The following is a 14024-nucleotide window of genomic DNA, read 5'->3' on the forward strand; positions in this document are numbered from 1 at the left end:
GACAGTAGGTCTAAGACTTGACTGTATAATTTGACTGAAATAACCAAATGGACTTAGTTACTTGCAAAGTCATTCACTGGAGCTGATACATACAAGTACCCACTCTCATATCTGCAAAAGCGACAAGGGCTGAAGAGAAAAAATAAGTAAGAAATATCATACTTCTCTACAACTCTTGCATGGGCTTGCAAAGAAAGGCAGGCTAACGGAAATCCCCTTTTTGACAAAACAGTGGAAACCAGCACTACAGTTAGTCACAGCATAGTAAAAAGGTGACTGTATCCTGCCTTCCCACTCAGCCATACACTGCCTTATTCAGGATAAGCTAGCCTATTTGCAATTGCATCTTGCAACACAGCAGTTTGGGCAAAATTATTACACTTAGTTTTGAGGGACCCTGCATCTCACAGTTCAATGGCATACCTGGATTGGGAGGATATCAAGAGCGGGAAAGAGTGACTACAACACAAGTCAACCCACTGACAGCATTTAGAGCCGTCTGGCTGTATCTAAAATCAATTATGACTTCAGTTTAAAGTATTATTTTCTGCCTATGTATAACTAATATTACAACACATAAGCATCTTTGTTCACGATCTCTGTTGACAAGATACAGCTTAGAAACAGTACTTAGTAGTAGCAGTTTCAGAGTTGGCAGCCATGCAAGTCACAACAAAATCCACTCTCACCTTTCACTTCTCTTTTCTGACCACAATAAATGACGAATCTAATTTGGTTTATCGAACTCATCTACAATGCTGAAACCTCTGTCATCATCATACCATGCTTAGAGAACTTTTGTAACCATTCTTGCTCAAGCAAACCTATTCAAGTGTCTGGGACTTTGCCTAAGTAAAGCGAGAGCAAAGAATTCTGAATAGAGCCCTTATTGCGTCAGGTAAAAAGAAATCAAAGGTGATCTCTTGGCAGTAGAGCCTGAACTTATTTGTGCTTGAGGGCAGGTTATTATAGTGCACTGACATTCACCTGACATCACTTAATGCTTCAGGCAAAATATCCATGTGTCTACAAACTGAAAAATGGGGACTTAAAATGTGAATGAGACTTTCTGAATTTGCAAGACACAAGAACAGCCAATTACAAAGTGCTGGCAATGAAACCTGAGTAGCTCCTCCAAGACTGTAGACTTCAGTTGGCGCTTTAAATCCCTATGCCACAGGCAGAGCATGCAAGATCACTGGTGATCTTTACAAAAATGTGACCAAGTTTTGCAAGTTTGTTTTTTTTGTTTTTTTTTTTTTTTTAATTGGAAACTACTGCTGTTAGGCATACTGCTTAAAGTCAAAAAGGTAGGGGTTTCTTACAGTGACTTGCAATCTTCTACTTGAGTACTCACTAGGTGAGGACTTGCTACAAGGAATGCAAATCTAATGTAATCACTCTGGGCACTGCTTGACACTGTGTTTCTGGTTAAGCATAAAATCTGCATGGTCTGACTAAACAGGAATTTTTAAAAGCCCAGATTTTTGAAAAACCCTTCTAACATAACTTTAGGAAAAGAGCAAAACAAAAAGCAGAAACAACAGACCCTACCTTTCTGAACCCTCAACTGCCAGCAAGATACATTTGGAAACAGTTTCACCTCCTCTTCAATTTCAAAGCAGTAGAAACAATCACAATTTAATCACATGCAGCATGGTTCAGAAGAAGTCAGATAAATTTCTGTGCAATTCTAACAGTATGAAAGCAGCAAAGACATTTTAGTCCTTTCCTGCCCTCATAATTCAAATCTGCATAGGGATTTTTTTCTTGCTTAAACTAATTATTATTATTTAAATTTTAAACATGCTCAGAAACTGTCACTCTGCATTCAGCCCTGGTTTGATGAATTTGGCCAGCAACAAATACAGGCAGAAGGGACAGCTTTATGACAACTGATTAATTACAGCCCCATTGTCAGTGCTTAGGTAATAAATCGGGACCTGATCCTGCAAAATTGTAAACATTCCTATGGGAAGCAACTAAAGTACTCCAAACTCTTTAATGCCAATGTGAGCAAATCCCTGAACTGTGACCAAAGAAAAAGAACGAAAGAAAAGAGAAACAGTCTTTCTGATGTGCAATATGTGTTAACAAGTACAAGCAATGTCTGAAGAAGTAAAGGAGTATAGGAAATTACATTTTTTAATGGCTGCTTATCTCTGTGAAAAAAATAAATCAATACTGACATCCTGCCTTAACCTCCATGTTTCAATACATGAGCCGTATTTCCTGGGCCATCAATGCTGAACAATACTAACAGTTAATGGTTAACACATTCTATTCTTTTAAATCCTTATTCTTACGCTGTTCTACATGCTTGAATTACACACACACACACACCCTGAAGATCTGCAAGGAGGTTTGCCCTGTTCCACACACACTTCCCCAGTGAATGTAGCTCCATGGAACTACAGGAAAATGAGACAGAGCTCTCCTTGCTGCCAAATTAAGTAATTGCATCCATTCCATATAATTTATCATCCTTTTAGGCAGCTTGTGTCATGGGATGTCATTTTATTGTAATTATGCAGAGTGGGATTGGACAGGCCCTTGCTTCTCTTTGCCAATCTGATAAGCAAAATAATTTCTTTTTACTTTCGTAGAAACTACATGTTTTTGATAAAAATAACCAAACAAAAATACAAGTATAATATACCACCAACTAATAGCAGCCTGATGTTACCAAGACAGGACTACAGCAATCACCTTTATCATGGAAAAAAAATCCCAGACGTCTGAAAACTTTCCAAGTCAATGTTTATTCTCAGATTATTGTCAACAGTTGCACCGAATTTGCCATTTAGAGATAGGTTTGTCCTTCCACGTATTTCTCTCAGCTAATCCAAATGGAGTATCAGGGGAATCCGCTTGATTTAGGATTACAGATTTTAGTCATAGGGTATTCAAGTATCTAAGTGACTTTTTTCTCCTGGGGAGCAGCATTCCATGCTCACGCATATCCAAGTGCTGATCCAGCAAGACCAGGCACAACAAATATTTTTCACCAAGAAGCAGCTTTCATGAAGAAGAGCTTTAAAAAGGGCTTCTTGATCCATCCTCCTCCCAAAACAAAAGCAGAGAAAACCCATTCCAGCTTGGATATCGTCACTCACAGAGGGCTCTGAGCAGGACACCACACTACTTCTATGCAACTTTATGAGCAGTACCCTCAGGCTCAACAAAAAAGCATTTAACTTTGAGCAGCCTTCTCCTCCTGTTCTTTTATCTCCCTAGGCCATGCAGTCACAAAGGACAGACCTTGCCCCACTTCTTGGGCAAACAATGTCCAAGGTGTCATATCAGCCTTGCTTCTATATTGACAGAGAAGAATTTGGAAGGATTCTGGTCACTACCCGGTTTCTCTGCTAAACTTCATTCCTATACAAGAGGTCAATACAACCCTCAGATAAAGAAAGTTCAAAGTTGAAACTTCTGTCGTCACAACAGTTATCCCCTGAATGTAACAAAAATTGAGTACTCTTCTATTTACTGTAACATTTTAAGAAGTTGGGGTTGAGGAAAAAAGCACAATTAAGTAAGTAAAGTGAAATCAGCGAAAATGCAGTAATAAAAGGTAGCTTGCTGAAGAACTGTATTTCTCTCTACACTTAATCACAAATAGCTATGTATAACTTGTGAGTTTATAGTAGTCTCAAAGGAAGGGGAATACAGGATCACAGTTGTGAACAAGTGGATCCTCTGCAAAGGGTTGAATTCTATCTACCAAGTCCTCTAATTTAAACATATTTTTTGGTACCCAGAGAGTCTCTCAGAGGCCCCAGTTCCAGGAACCAACTATATGACAAGCATAACTCCCATTAAAAGAACAAGCTACTAACTCTTGTACCACCAAAGGAAAGACTTCAAACTGTAAAGGCTCCAATAACATTAAGTCCGATACATGCATTTTAGCATTTCAGGATTTGTAAACCAATTTAATGATTTCGGGGCAGACCTACCTCCCGATTCCTCAACACCCCAGGAGGTAGTACTGCACACTAATGAACTGCCATCAGACTATAAAAGGAGCTTCTGTGACTCCACTAAATGTCACCACCTGATCAGTAAAATTTATTTCCAGACCTCTGAAGCTTAGCCATTTCCTTCCACAAATCAGATGAAGACATTAAATGTATCTGTGCTGATAAAACCTCCCTCCCTGCTCCTTTTATAAATACATTATAACCTGTCAGTTTGATTCTGAGTTTGTGAAAATTTGCAATTCTTATATTGCAGGGCATTCCCTGTTCCTGGTAGAACAGAATTTCATTTTGATTTCTGTTTCACAGACAGTTGTGCTGAAGTGATGATATGGAAAAATGTTTGAGGAAAGGAGGGCTCCACACTTTAGGCAGGGCTAAACTCCAAGACTGCAGTCATATCAACACTTGAAAATTTTCATGTTTGATACCAACTGATTAATGCAAACGAGGAATATGAGCCAGTGCCTGAAAACAGTTGCATTCACATGTTCCGTAAAGTCATTCTACCAGCAGAGAATGAACTTTTACCACAGGTCAGACACAGCACCGCTCGCACTGGAGAAATAAAGAGCACTGCCTGCTTGTAAATCCAGGAGATATACAGGAGCAGTTCCTTACAGGTGAATGCAAGCGTATCGACAGATCCACTTTAAAGAAATACTGAAATGATGGTTTAAAATGCCACTAAGATTTCATAGCTGAAACCAGTGGCCATTCTTTCCAATGACAAGAGCACAACACATGGGAATGCCTTGATCCGAAAGCCACTGAAGTTACTGATAACCTTTTCCTTGACTTTACTGGCCCTTAGATCAGAGCTTTAAAGAAAGAGATAGTGGCTCTTGCACTTAATGAGAAAAGAATCTACCAAACCAATGGAAAAAAAGTAATTTTTTAAAATAATTTTTTCCATATAAGGAGTATGGAATCTTCCTGTGAAGGGAAATTCCAAAACCAGGACCAAAATAAATACTGAAGTGGGATGCCAAGTAGCAGCAGCACAGGACTGATGTGAAATAGCCAACAAGCAAGTCCCTAAGCTATGATTTGAAGGTAATAAAACTATGAGGCACATACTACATAATTTGTTTGTGTTCATACACAATAGATATTTTTATTACAGTGCCCCAACCCCCCCTTTTTTTTTTCTTAAAGCATAAAGCACTTTGCATGCAAATTATCTTCAGGAAATTTAACAGCTGGCCAATATCCTGCAATTATCATACCTTGTTCAGAGATAAAGGAAATGGAGCAAGATGTCAGTAAGACTTGATCAGCAGCACACAGCAGGTCAATGGTTGTGTTGAAAAGAGAAGCCCACATTCCAGCAGCTTGCACATATATATCACCTAACCAACAGATAAGGCTACTTTCTCTCACAAGGATCATATTGAGATCATATAAACATTATACTATTTCTAGTGCAAGAATAATTCCTGCCAAGAAGCCCCACATTTAACGCTTGGTACTACCATTTTAAAAATATGTAATGGATGTCTGTAGATGGTGTTGACAAGTGCTGATTGTTTAACTGTAAGCAAAATTATGACATTCCCCATCTCTGGGAATGTTATAACCCCACAGGGAGAAGCTACACAAATTTGATGTGTGACATGACACTCACAAGTACCCAAGAGAAGAAAAGGTGAGACAGAACACTCCAGGAGGAGATAACAAAGTTGTTTTAAATTACAGAATTTATATCAGTTATTGTCAACTAACACAAAGAACAAAACAAAACAAATAGTCAGGCAACACCAAAGCACATGGTTTCAGCTATGGTCCCTTTATACAGAGTAAGATATGAGGTCAAATTCAGTGCAAATCAGATCACTCTGTTCATCAGTCTTTTTTATTTATATCTGCTTAACACCTCCCAAATTAATCTTCTAAATGAACTACTAGACCATGCATTCTCCCTAAAAATCAAATATACATAAGCAGAATTTTCTAGTGTAATGTACTATCCTGAACGTAAAAGAAGTTATTTAAGTGCAAAACACACAATAATCCACTTTTACTTAACCAATTTGGTCATGTCCACTGATCACATATTTAAACCACATATATTCATAACTGAATTAGCTTTACAATAACCTCGTTCATCCTCCAAACTGCACCTACATCAGGTTAAGATGCTTTCTGAAAACAAAAGATCTAATAAGTAGGCACAGATATTGTTCAGTTAAGAGAACAAGACTTTTCATAGAATGCATTCTCCAGCCAGCACTATGACCACTGGAAATGTTTCACAATTAAAAGCTACAAAAATGCTTTGCCTATCTAGAGTGGTAGAAATGATACTATCAAGGTCCAAATTATTTAAGAAGTTGGTCTGATACAGCAAGTTTTCTGCTCTTACTTTTTCCCTGCTTGCAAAAAAATAACCACCTTCTAAAACTGAAGGCTGTTATGACAATACAGCACTACAGGGGACACAGTTAAAATTGCTTATGCATGGTTGACTTTGGAGTTTCCTGGGTTTTTAAGTGCTTAATCATCAAACTTTAATTCTCTCTAACAGAACAACTCAAAGCCCAGAAGTTTCTGCACTGACTGCACTTAACTGTAGATAATAAACCTGAGTTTTAAAGTAACAAAAAAAAAAAAAAAAATCAAAACAAAGTAAGTATCACTACTAAGTGTCTGACCAGCACTAGTTCACCTCTGTTTTCAGTACAGCTGTCACTGTGAATGGTCTGAATATCACACACCTGATGTCACATCACAGAGAACTGAGACTACTGTGTGGAAAACCAACTTTTCTGCTGTCATTGTCTGTACTGAATCACACGCTCAAGCCAACCTGCCTTCAAGATGATACTGTTCATTTCTGTTTTGGATACTGTTCATTTCTGTTTTGCTTTCCGGCTTCACGTAACACATGTTTGCCTAGTAGCTACTCATCAGTTCATTCTACAGCAAAAGCAGAAGTTTTATACTGCTATCATAAAACTCATTGCTGCCTATCAACAAACCAATTAATTTTCTGCAATCAATTCTGCTGGAACTCTAAATTAATCTGTTGTATGAAGTGGGAAATGACGGAAATCTTGCACCATGCAACACCTCCAAGTGCTTCTGAGAATTAGAGTCAGGAATTAGAAGTTGCTCCTTCAATTCCAGTGGAGCTGTTTCAGATTAGAGTCACCATCAGCAAGACCAGGCACTACCCCTGCTCCTAAATAAAGCCTCACAAACTATGTCCAGGGCACAATTATGACAAATAATCTGTGTTTCCTACTTACCCTCACTCTGAAGGCCTCTATATGATAACCCACACCAGCTGACCTCTAACTGCTAAAAATTCTCATTTTACAGCACTTTTCTCCTTGAAAGGCATTCTTTCCTCCTAGTCTACTTAACTCCATTGTCCCACTAGACTCCCTGGGAGAGAGGCAATGGTAAAGAAAGCATCAAGAATTACAGCTGTCTAATGAATTTCAGCAGTATCAAGTTTCATTTTAAACCCCTGAAGATACTGAATAGGTAGAAATCACATCAACCAGTAGATTATTACTTACTTCACATGATAAAGAAGCCCAAATTGGCAAACTACAGCTTGATAGATCAAGCTGGTAAGACTGCAATGGCAGTTCCACAAAGAGCACTAAACTCAGACAAATTTGGACTATTTTCAGTTCCTGCTCTTTACACAGAGGACAGGAGAAACATGCACAGCAGACTGACAGAATATTAAGAGCCCATCAGGTGAATATCTAATCCATCGCATTATACCCTTGTACTGAGCTACTAACAACTAGTTAATTAATGGTTTCTGGTTAAAAAAAAAATGAACCACACTGATTGATCAACAGATGACCACACAGTGAGTTACAAATATTTATCTTATTTTTGTTGGCTATTCACACCACTGATGCACTGACTTAAATCTATCATCTCTTCTAGCAGACATCATCATACCACTGTGTAACCCATGTTGTACTGAAATCTTGAATATAACTTAGTTTTGCTGATCCCTTGATTAAAGAAAACATAAAAGACTGAAAAAAATACAGAAAAGTATTATGACACCTGCAAGAGATACAGAACTCTTATACAAGAAGTGACTAAAAAATTAGTAATTATTTACCTTCAAATAAGGTATAGCCGAGATGGACAGATAACAAAATAATACAGTCCTGAAACAGCACAAAGATAGCAAGTAGAGAACAGGTATAATTCATTTATAAGGAATGAACAGTATCAGGCAGTAGATATTAAAAAAGCAAAAGGAAGTTTTTTGACACACCATATTAACCTGTGGAACCCACTGCTGCCAAGTTTTCTAAATTGTTCATGCTTCCAAGACCAAAAAAAAAACATTTGGACTAATTAATGGCAAGTGTGTCAAGGGCTGTTAAACACACAAGTGTGGGCTCACTGACAGCTGGAAAAATTAAAAAGTTAAAGCTGGAGGAGAACAGGTATTCTGAGAGAAAATTTATTACAAGATGCCTGTCTGCTGCAGCATATGCCCCTGTAGCCTGACAACTGTACACGAACATCTCTCAAGTGCTGCTAGAGTTTAAGTGCAGGAGAGCGTGAAGAAAAGTATCAAACGCCAAACACAGTTCATGCTTTGCACGCTGTGCTTAGATAGACCAAAAGATCTGGCCCAAAACAAGAACAATTGCGACACGCAATCTTCGTGAGGAAAGCTACTCACTCCTTTTACTCTCTCATACAAACTGCTGGATTCCGCTCAGACTACGTGCAGTTACTGCTTCTGGTGGGACACCGAGGCAAAACTAAGCAGCTCCTCACACACCCTCTGGATGCAGCCCCTGGAAACCGAGCGTGCAAGGGAAGCGGCTTTGAAATGGCTCCTTACACAGCCAAAGCCAGGCAAAAACACGAGGCGCAGGAGCCCCGCGGAGCCGCCCCGAAAGCTCCTTCACAGCCAGGAAAGCGCGAAAGCTCCCGGTGCCACGACTTTGAACGCAAACCCGGAGCAGGGCAGCCCTCACCGCAGGCTCGCAGCCCCCGCCGTCCCCGAGCCGGAGCCGCCGCGGGGCACTGCCCGCACACCCCCCGCCGCACCGCCAGCGGCACCGCCGCCCGGACGCCGTCTCCTCGCTGCCCCCGGCAAGGCGCCGAGCCCGCCCGCCGCCCACCTGGCGCGAGGCTCCCTCCCCTCAGGGCGCTGCCGCGGCGGCCGGGCCTTGCCGCGCCTCACCTCCGCGCCTCACCGCTCCGCGCCGCGCCGCGCCGCACGTCCCGTCCGGTCGCCCCGCGACGAGGCGCTCTCCGCGCGGCGGGGGCGAGAGGGCTGACAGCCGCACGGCCTCCGGCGCATGGGAGGCGGCCCCCCCACCTCCGCCGGGAACGCCGGAGCGCGGCTGAGGGCGCCCCGCGGGACCCGAGGCAGGCTGCCGGCGGCTGCGGGGCTGAGGGACGGCCGCTCCGCCCGCTCCCGCCCGGCGCCAACGGCGGCGCGCGGACCGCGCCTGCTGCCACCTGGCGGCCGCGCCGCGCCGCCCGCCCCCGCCCTCACCCCTCCCTCAGGCGGGCGGGAGCGGCGGCGCCCGGGCCCGCCGGGAGCGGGGAAGGCGAGAGGGCCGAGGTGGCCGGCGGAGGCGCAGGGCACCCGCACCTTCCAGCGGTGCGAGCGGGGAAGGCGTGCTCCCCCCCGGTGACAGCGGCATTTGGGGGATGTCAGGGGAGCCAAGGCTGCCCGGCCGCACTAACGCCTCGGCGGCGAGCGGCCGCACAGGTGCTGGCGGCCGGCTCGGCCTCCGCCCGCAGAGCCCTTCTGTGCCTTATTAGTCCCTATAACACTCTGCATTACACTCTGTAACGCCTCAGTCCCTACAGCCTTACGCTCTTTGCGACGAGGGCACTAACACAGCCCATACTGCTGCCCTCGGACACTCCAAGAAAACATGAGAGACAACTTCCACCTTCCCACTCATTGGCTGGATGAAAGACCATCTGCTTCTACCAAAAATACTCACAACTAGAAGATCATGCGAGATGCCTAACAGCATTTGCCCAAAACTCTGAGATGTGAAACCGAGCCAGTAACAGTGGTGCACTGGCCCTGTGAAAAGCAAGCCACTAATGAGCATCTATGAGGAGGATCTTTTCTTGATAACTTTTAAGTCAGCAGCTGAGGAAAAAATTGGATTTGCCTCTCTGTTCCTGCTTTATATTAAGTGTACTGCACCTAAATTCCCTACGGGCATTTTTATTGAACACTGCAATAAAGTGTCCAGCATGGACTATAAACCTTAGAACCAGATAGTCACTGGCAACAGTTCATTGCAACATTTAGTTTTATGCTTTAAAAAAACCACAAACCCCAAACTATTATTCGTGCTGGAACTGACCCAACCAGGTGAACCGATTTGCTTTAACACACAGCAAAACAGGTTGTTTTTTTCTTGGCAACATTTTGGGCTCAATTACACTTGAACCCAGCCGAACCAGTAAAAGATGATGTGTTGACTGTGCTATTCATTGCACCAAAAAAATCTACTCCATTCCCAAGCCCATGTACAGCAACAGGCTCTGAGCAAAAGATCTGCTGCAGAAAACTAACTTTTTCCTGTGTGTTCACCAGGCAATTGCCACAGCACAGCACTCCCAAGCAGTTTCAGATGCCTTGTGGGCAACATGGCAGATCTTGGTTGTAAAAAGACAGCTGTATACAGCTGCATGTTAAAGCATTATAATGCAGCCTTTCTTTGTCTGTGAGAAATCTAAGAGGAGTGTAGCTATGCTTCCTCCAAGAGATCAAGGTCTCACTTGTAGTAAGTAAATGGGTTTGGAAACCACGGATTTAATCTAGAGATAATTCCTCCAGTCCCTCCTGAGTTATACCGTGGTTTGGTATCAGATAAACCCGTATCTGTGCTTCAGAAGCTAGACTGAAGCCTGTTTGGCAGCAGTAGACAATCTAGCAGGAAGCAAATGCTGCACTACTCTGGCCATGATCTAATGAAGCACATAAACAAGTGACTAATTGCTAAACCAGGTAGCATGTGGGCAAGAACAGCTCTGGCAGATTACAGTTCTAATCTCTACTACAGCGTAGATGTTCTACTTTGTCTACTCTGCCAATGATGCAACTACTGTTCACCTCTGTGAGAGACACAACTGTGGCCAGATGGACTACAGACAAGAGTTTATTTTCAAAAGAAAAGACCTAAGTACTTAGGTATTAATAAATTAGTTCATGCACGTAGACAACATGGTAGGATTGCTCTGCTTGAGACAGTTCCCGACTCCTGATATTGGGGAAAGATTACTTAACCTGTACCCGTCTGACAATTAGCTACTGAACTCCATGAGTCCTCAGGCAGAGTAGGACTCGCTTGTATATTAAGGGAAGCTGAACAGCATTAGCCTCCACCCTGGAGGTCCCAAAGGCCAATTCAGCTGGGAGCTAATAGCATCAGAAGAGTTGGAGCCTTGGTACATTAAAAAGAGACCACAAGGAGGCCTTCTGAAAAGCCAAGTAATGTACACTTGTCACTCTTTTTCCCTTCCTCTCTCTTTTGCTGCCCTTACTGTAGTCTTCCTAATCTCTCTCTTGCTTTCTCTTTGACTTCTGGAATCATTATTCCTTCCCAAGATCTAATGCAAAGTCCTATCTCTCACCCCTCCATCTCCTCCTCCCCTTGCCGATGAACTGTTCGGAACAGCGGGCATCGTGCTTTCCCAGCAATGCAAGAGGAAATTGTTGTCATGCTGCTGAGGGGAAGAGGAGCAGTCCTTCCCACACTTTATCTGTGCATCAAAGCTGCTGACACTCAATTTGTTCTGAACAATTGAGGAGCTACGAGTCTCCCCTTCTCATTATATTGCAGTGTTATCTGAAGTCTTTCATGATCTCATGTAAGAAATGTGGCTATCTAAGAAAAAACCCCAATACACTCAGGCTATTGGCTTCTCTTTTCTGAGAGATGGACATGAAGAGGAATGTGAAATGGGATCATTCTTTTAAACAGAAAGCAAAACATAAATGCTTGACAGAAAACAGTGTTCACTAGGAGTTTAAATGTAATTATTCTTCAAGTAATCCATAAAGGGAAAGCTCGTTAAAAGTTTTAATTTGCTAGCAGAAGATGCAGTAGAAAATAATGCATTTGAGGGAGGTATCAACTCACCCAGTAAAGAAAGATCTGGGTGAGGACAGGGATCGACCTACCTGATCATTTGTTCAGCACATGGTGATCCAGCCACATCTTGTCTCCTCGTGCAAGGGTAGGGATAGCCACTAGTGCCACCCACCCAGCAAGTTGCAAAGATTCAAATTTGAGGTGTAAAGGATATTTTTACTTCCAAAACTGAAAGACTTCCCTGCCCATGAGCCGGCTCTTTGGCCAGATGCCTCAGTGAAAGATTCTATTTATGTTAGTTTCATTAAAATTCTTTGGGTTACAGCAGCCTGGGAACAAGACATTAGTGCTACTTTGAAAATTCAGACTAGATTACAGCATAAAATGATAAGACTGGCAAACAGATAACGGTAGAACAGAGGTCTGCCCTGCAGGACTGAACTGCTGCTCGCTAGTCATGAAGAATCATCTCACACTAACAGTGGGAATGAAAGTGTGTGAAAATCCCCATTGGGATAAGGAAGGAGATAATCTGAGAAAGAAGATCAGATTGTGGTAGAGTAGAAAGCTAGAGTTTCCCTCCCTTGAATTGTTTCAGCCACTTACTATTTGTTTCAATACTTCTCTGTGAGCCACTAATTGTCGCAGTGGGATCTTTCTGCTTCATTTCCTTCTCTTTGTGAGAGCAGGCGTCAACATTGCAAAGAGTTAGAAATCTGCTGCCTAGTATATGGAAGACAATGTCAGATTTGCAACATGTCCAGCACAGGTCAGTGGCACAGTTAAGCCTTGGATAGAGCCTTTTATACAAGCATTAGATTTCAAGATCTCGGGGAAGGGGGGGGTGGGGTGGGGTGGGTGCAAATGCACTATTACAAACCCCAAAAACAAACAGGAAAAAAAAAAATAGAGACATGAGTTAGCTTGCTGGCCTGGAGGAAAGACAGTGTAGTTTTACAAGTTTTCTTTTCAACCCTAAATCCGTTACTCTTTATGCAGAAGTACTTAGTAGAAAGAGTACATGACACCAAAGGAAAAGAATAGTAGCTAGCTCAGTCACAGCTTAGCTATCCTGAACAACAGTACCGTTTTGTAGTTCACACCCAGAAACTATGTTCAGAAAAGCCCCCATTTTATGTCTGCTACCTAAGTCTTTCCCTAGTGCTAGGTCAATTGTCCCTGTCAGACCCTTGCCTGCGAACAGCAGAGATATATAGAAGATGGAAAGTTTTTAAATTAATATGTCACATTACAGAAATGGGAGAACATGCCTGTTTTATGCTTACTCTACTTTGCACGGGAGTGCAAGTCCCAGGAACAACACTCCCCTAGGACCTGCAGCCATTCTGGGCAGTGGTACCACTGCCTAGCTCTTAAGTGAAACTCTACAACAGCACAGCAGAGCAAGCTTTCTAGCCAAACAGAAAAGGACTTTCCCCTTCCTCCTCCATAACAAATATTTCTCTTTGCCCACACTGGAGGACTTCTCCATGTTCTGGGTAAGCACCAGCCAGATCATGTACAACTAGAAAGACCATGTCCCTTTCTCTTACTACTGTGCTACATATAAATACCTCAGTAGTTTTTCTTTTTTTTTTATGTGGACATACTACTTTTTTTCCATTGCCTTTTGCTAATCACCATCTTCAGTTCCTTAGAGCTAGTATGACAAAGTTTGTGTCAAATAACCTGTCTTAAATATGTTTCCTGCTTAAGCCTTCCTTTTAAAACACCTACTTCACAGCAGGAAATACAAATGAAAGACAAGCAGAAGGCTACACAGATTTAGGTGAAGCAAAAATATGCATTTTGGAAAACATGACAGTCATTCAACTGAGTGGCCTTTTTCGTTTGTGTTTCTTATCTTTACTATCTAAAAGCAAGACTGTAGACCTACAGCACACACAGCATGTGCTGTTTTACATTTATTTTCCTTTGTTGTTTCTCAGCTGTATAATTTAAACCTTCTTTC

At 42.3% G+C, this 14024-nt stretch overlaps 1 protein-coding gene across 2 annotated transcripts in view; it reads right to left on the minus strand.

Annotated features, from left to right (window-relative positions):
* THSD4 (thrombospondin type 1 domain containing 4) overlaps positions 1-14024 on the minus strand; it is a 351408-nt gene that overhangs the window by 305331 nt on the left and 32053 nt on the right. Inside the window, exon 1 of one of the 2 annotated variants that reach the window (XM_032990467.2) lies at positions 8656-8672. The exons of the other annotated variant lie outside the window; for it this stretch is intronic. The gene's annotated coding sequence lies outside the window, so the exon portion shown is untranslated. Of the gene's footprint in view, positions 1-8655; positions 8673-14024 lie in introns of those variants that run through there. 2 annotated transcript variants of the gene reach the window in all.

The sequence above is a fragment of the Tyto alba genome, unplaced genomic scaffold (genome assembly GCF_018691265.1).
Source record: "Tyto alba isolate M040663 unplaced genomic scaffold, T.alba_DEE_v4.0 Super-Scaffold_41, whole genome shotgun sequence".
Lineage (NCBI taxonomy): Eukaryota > Metazoa > Chordata > Aves > Strigiformes > Tytonidae > Tyto > Tyto alba.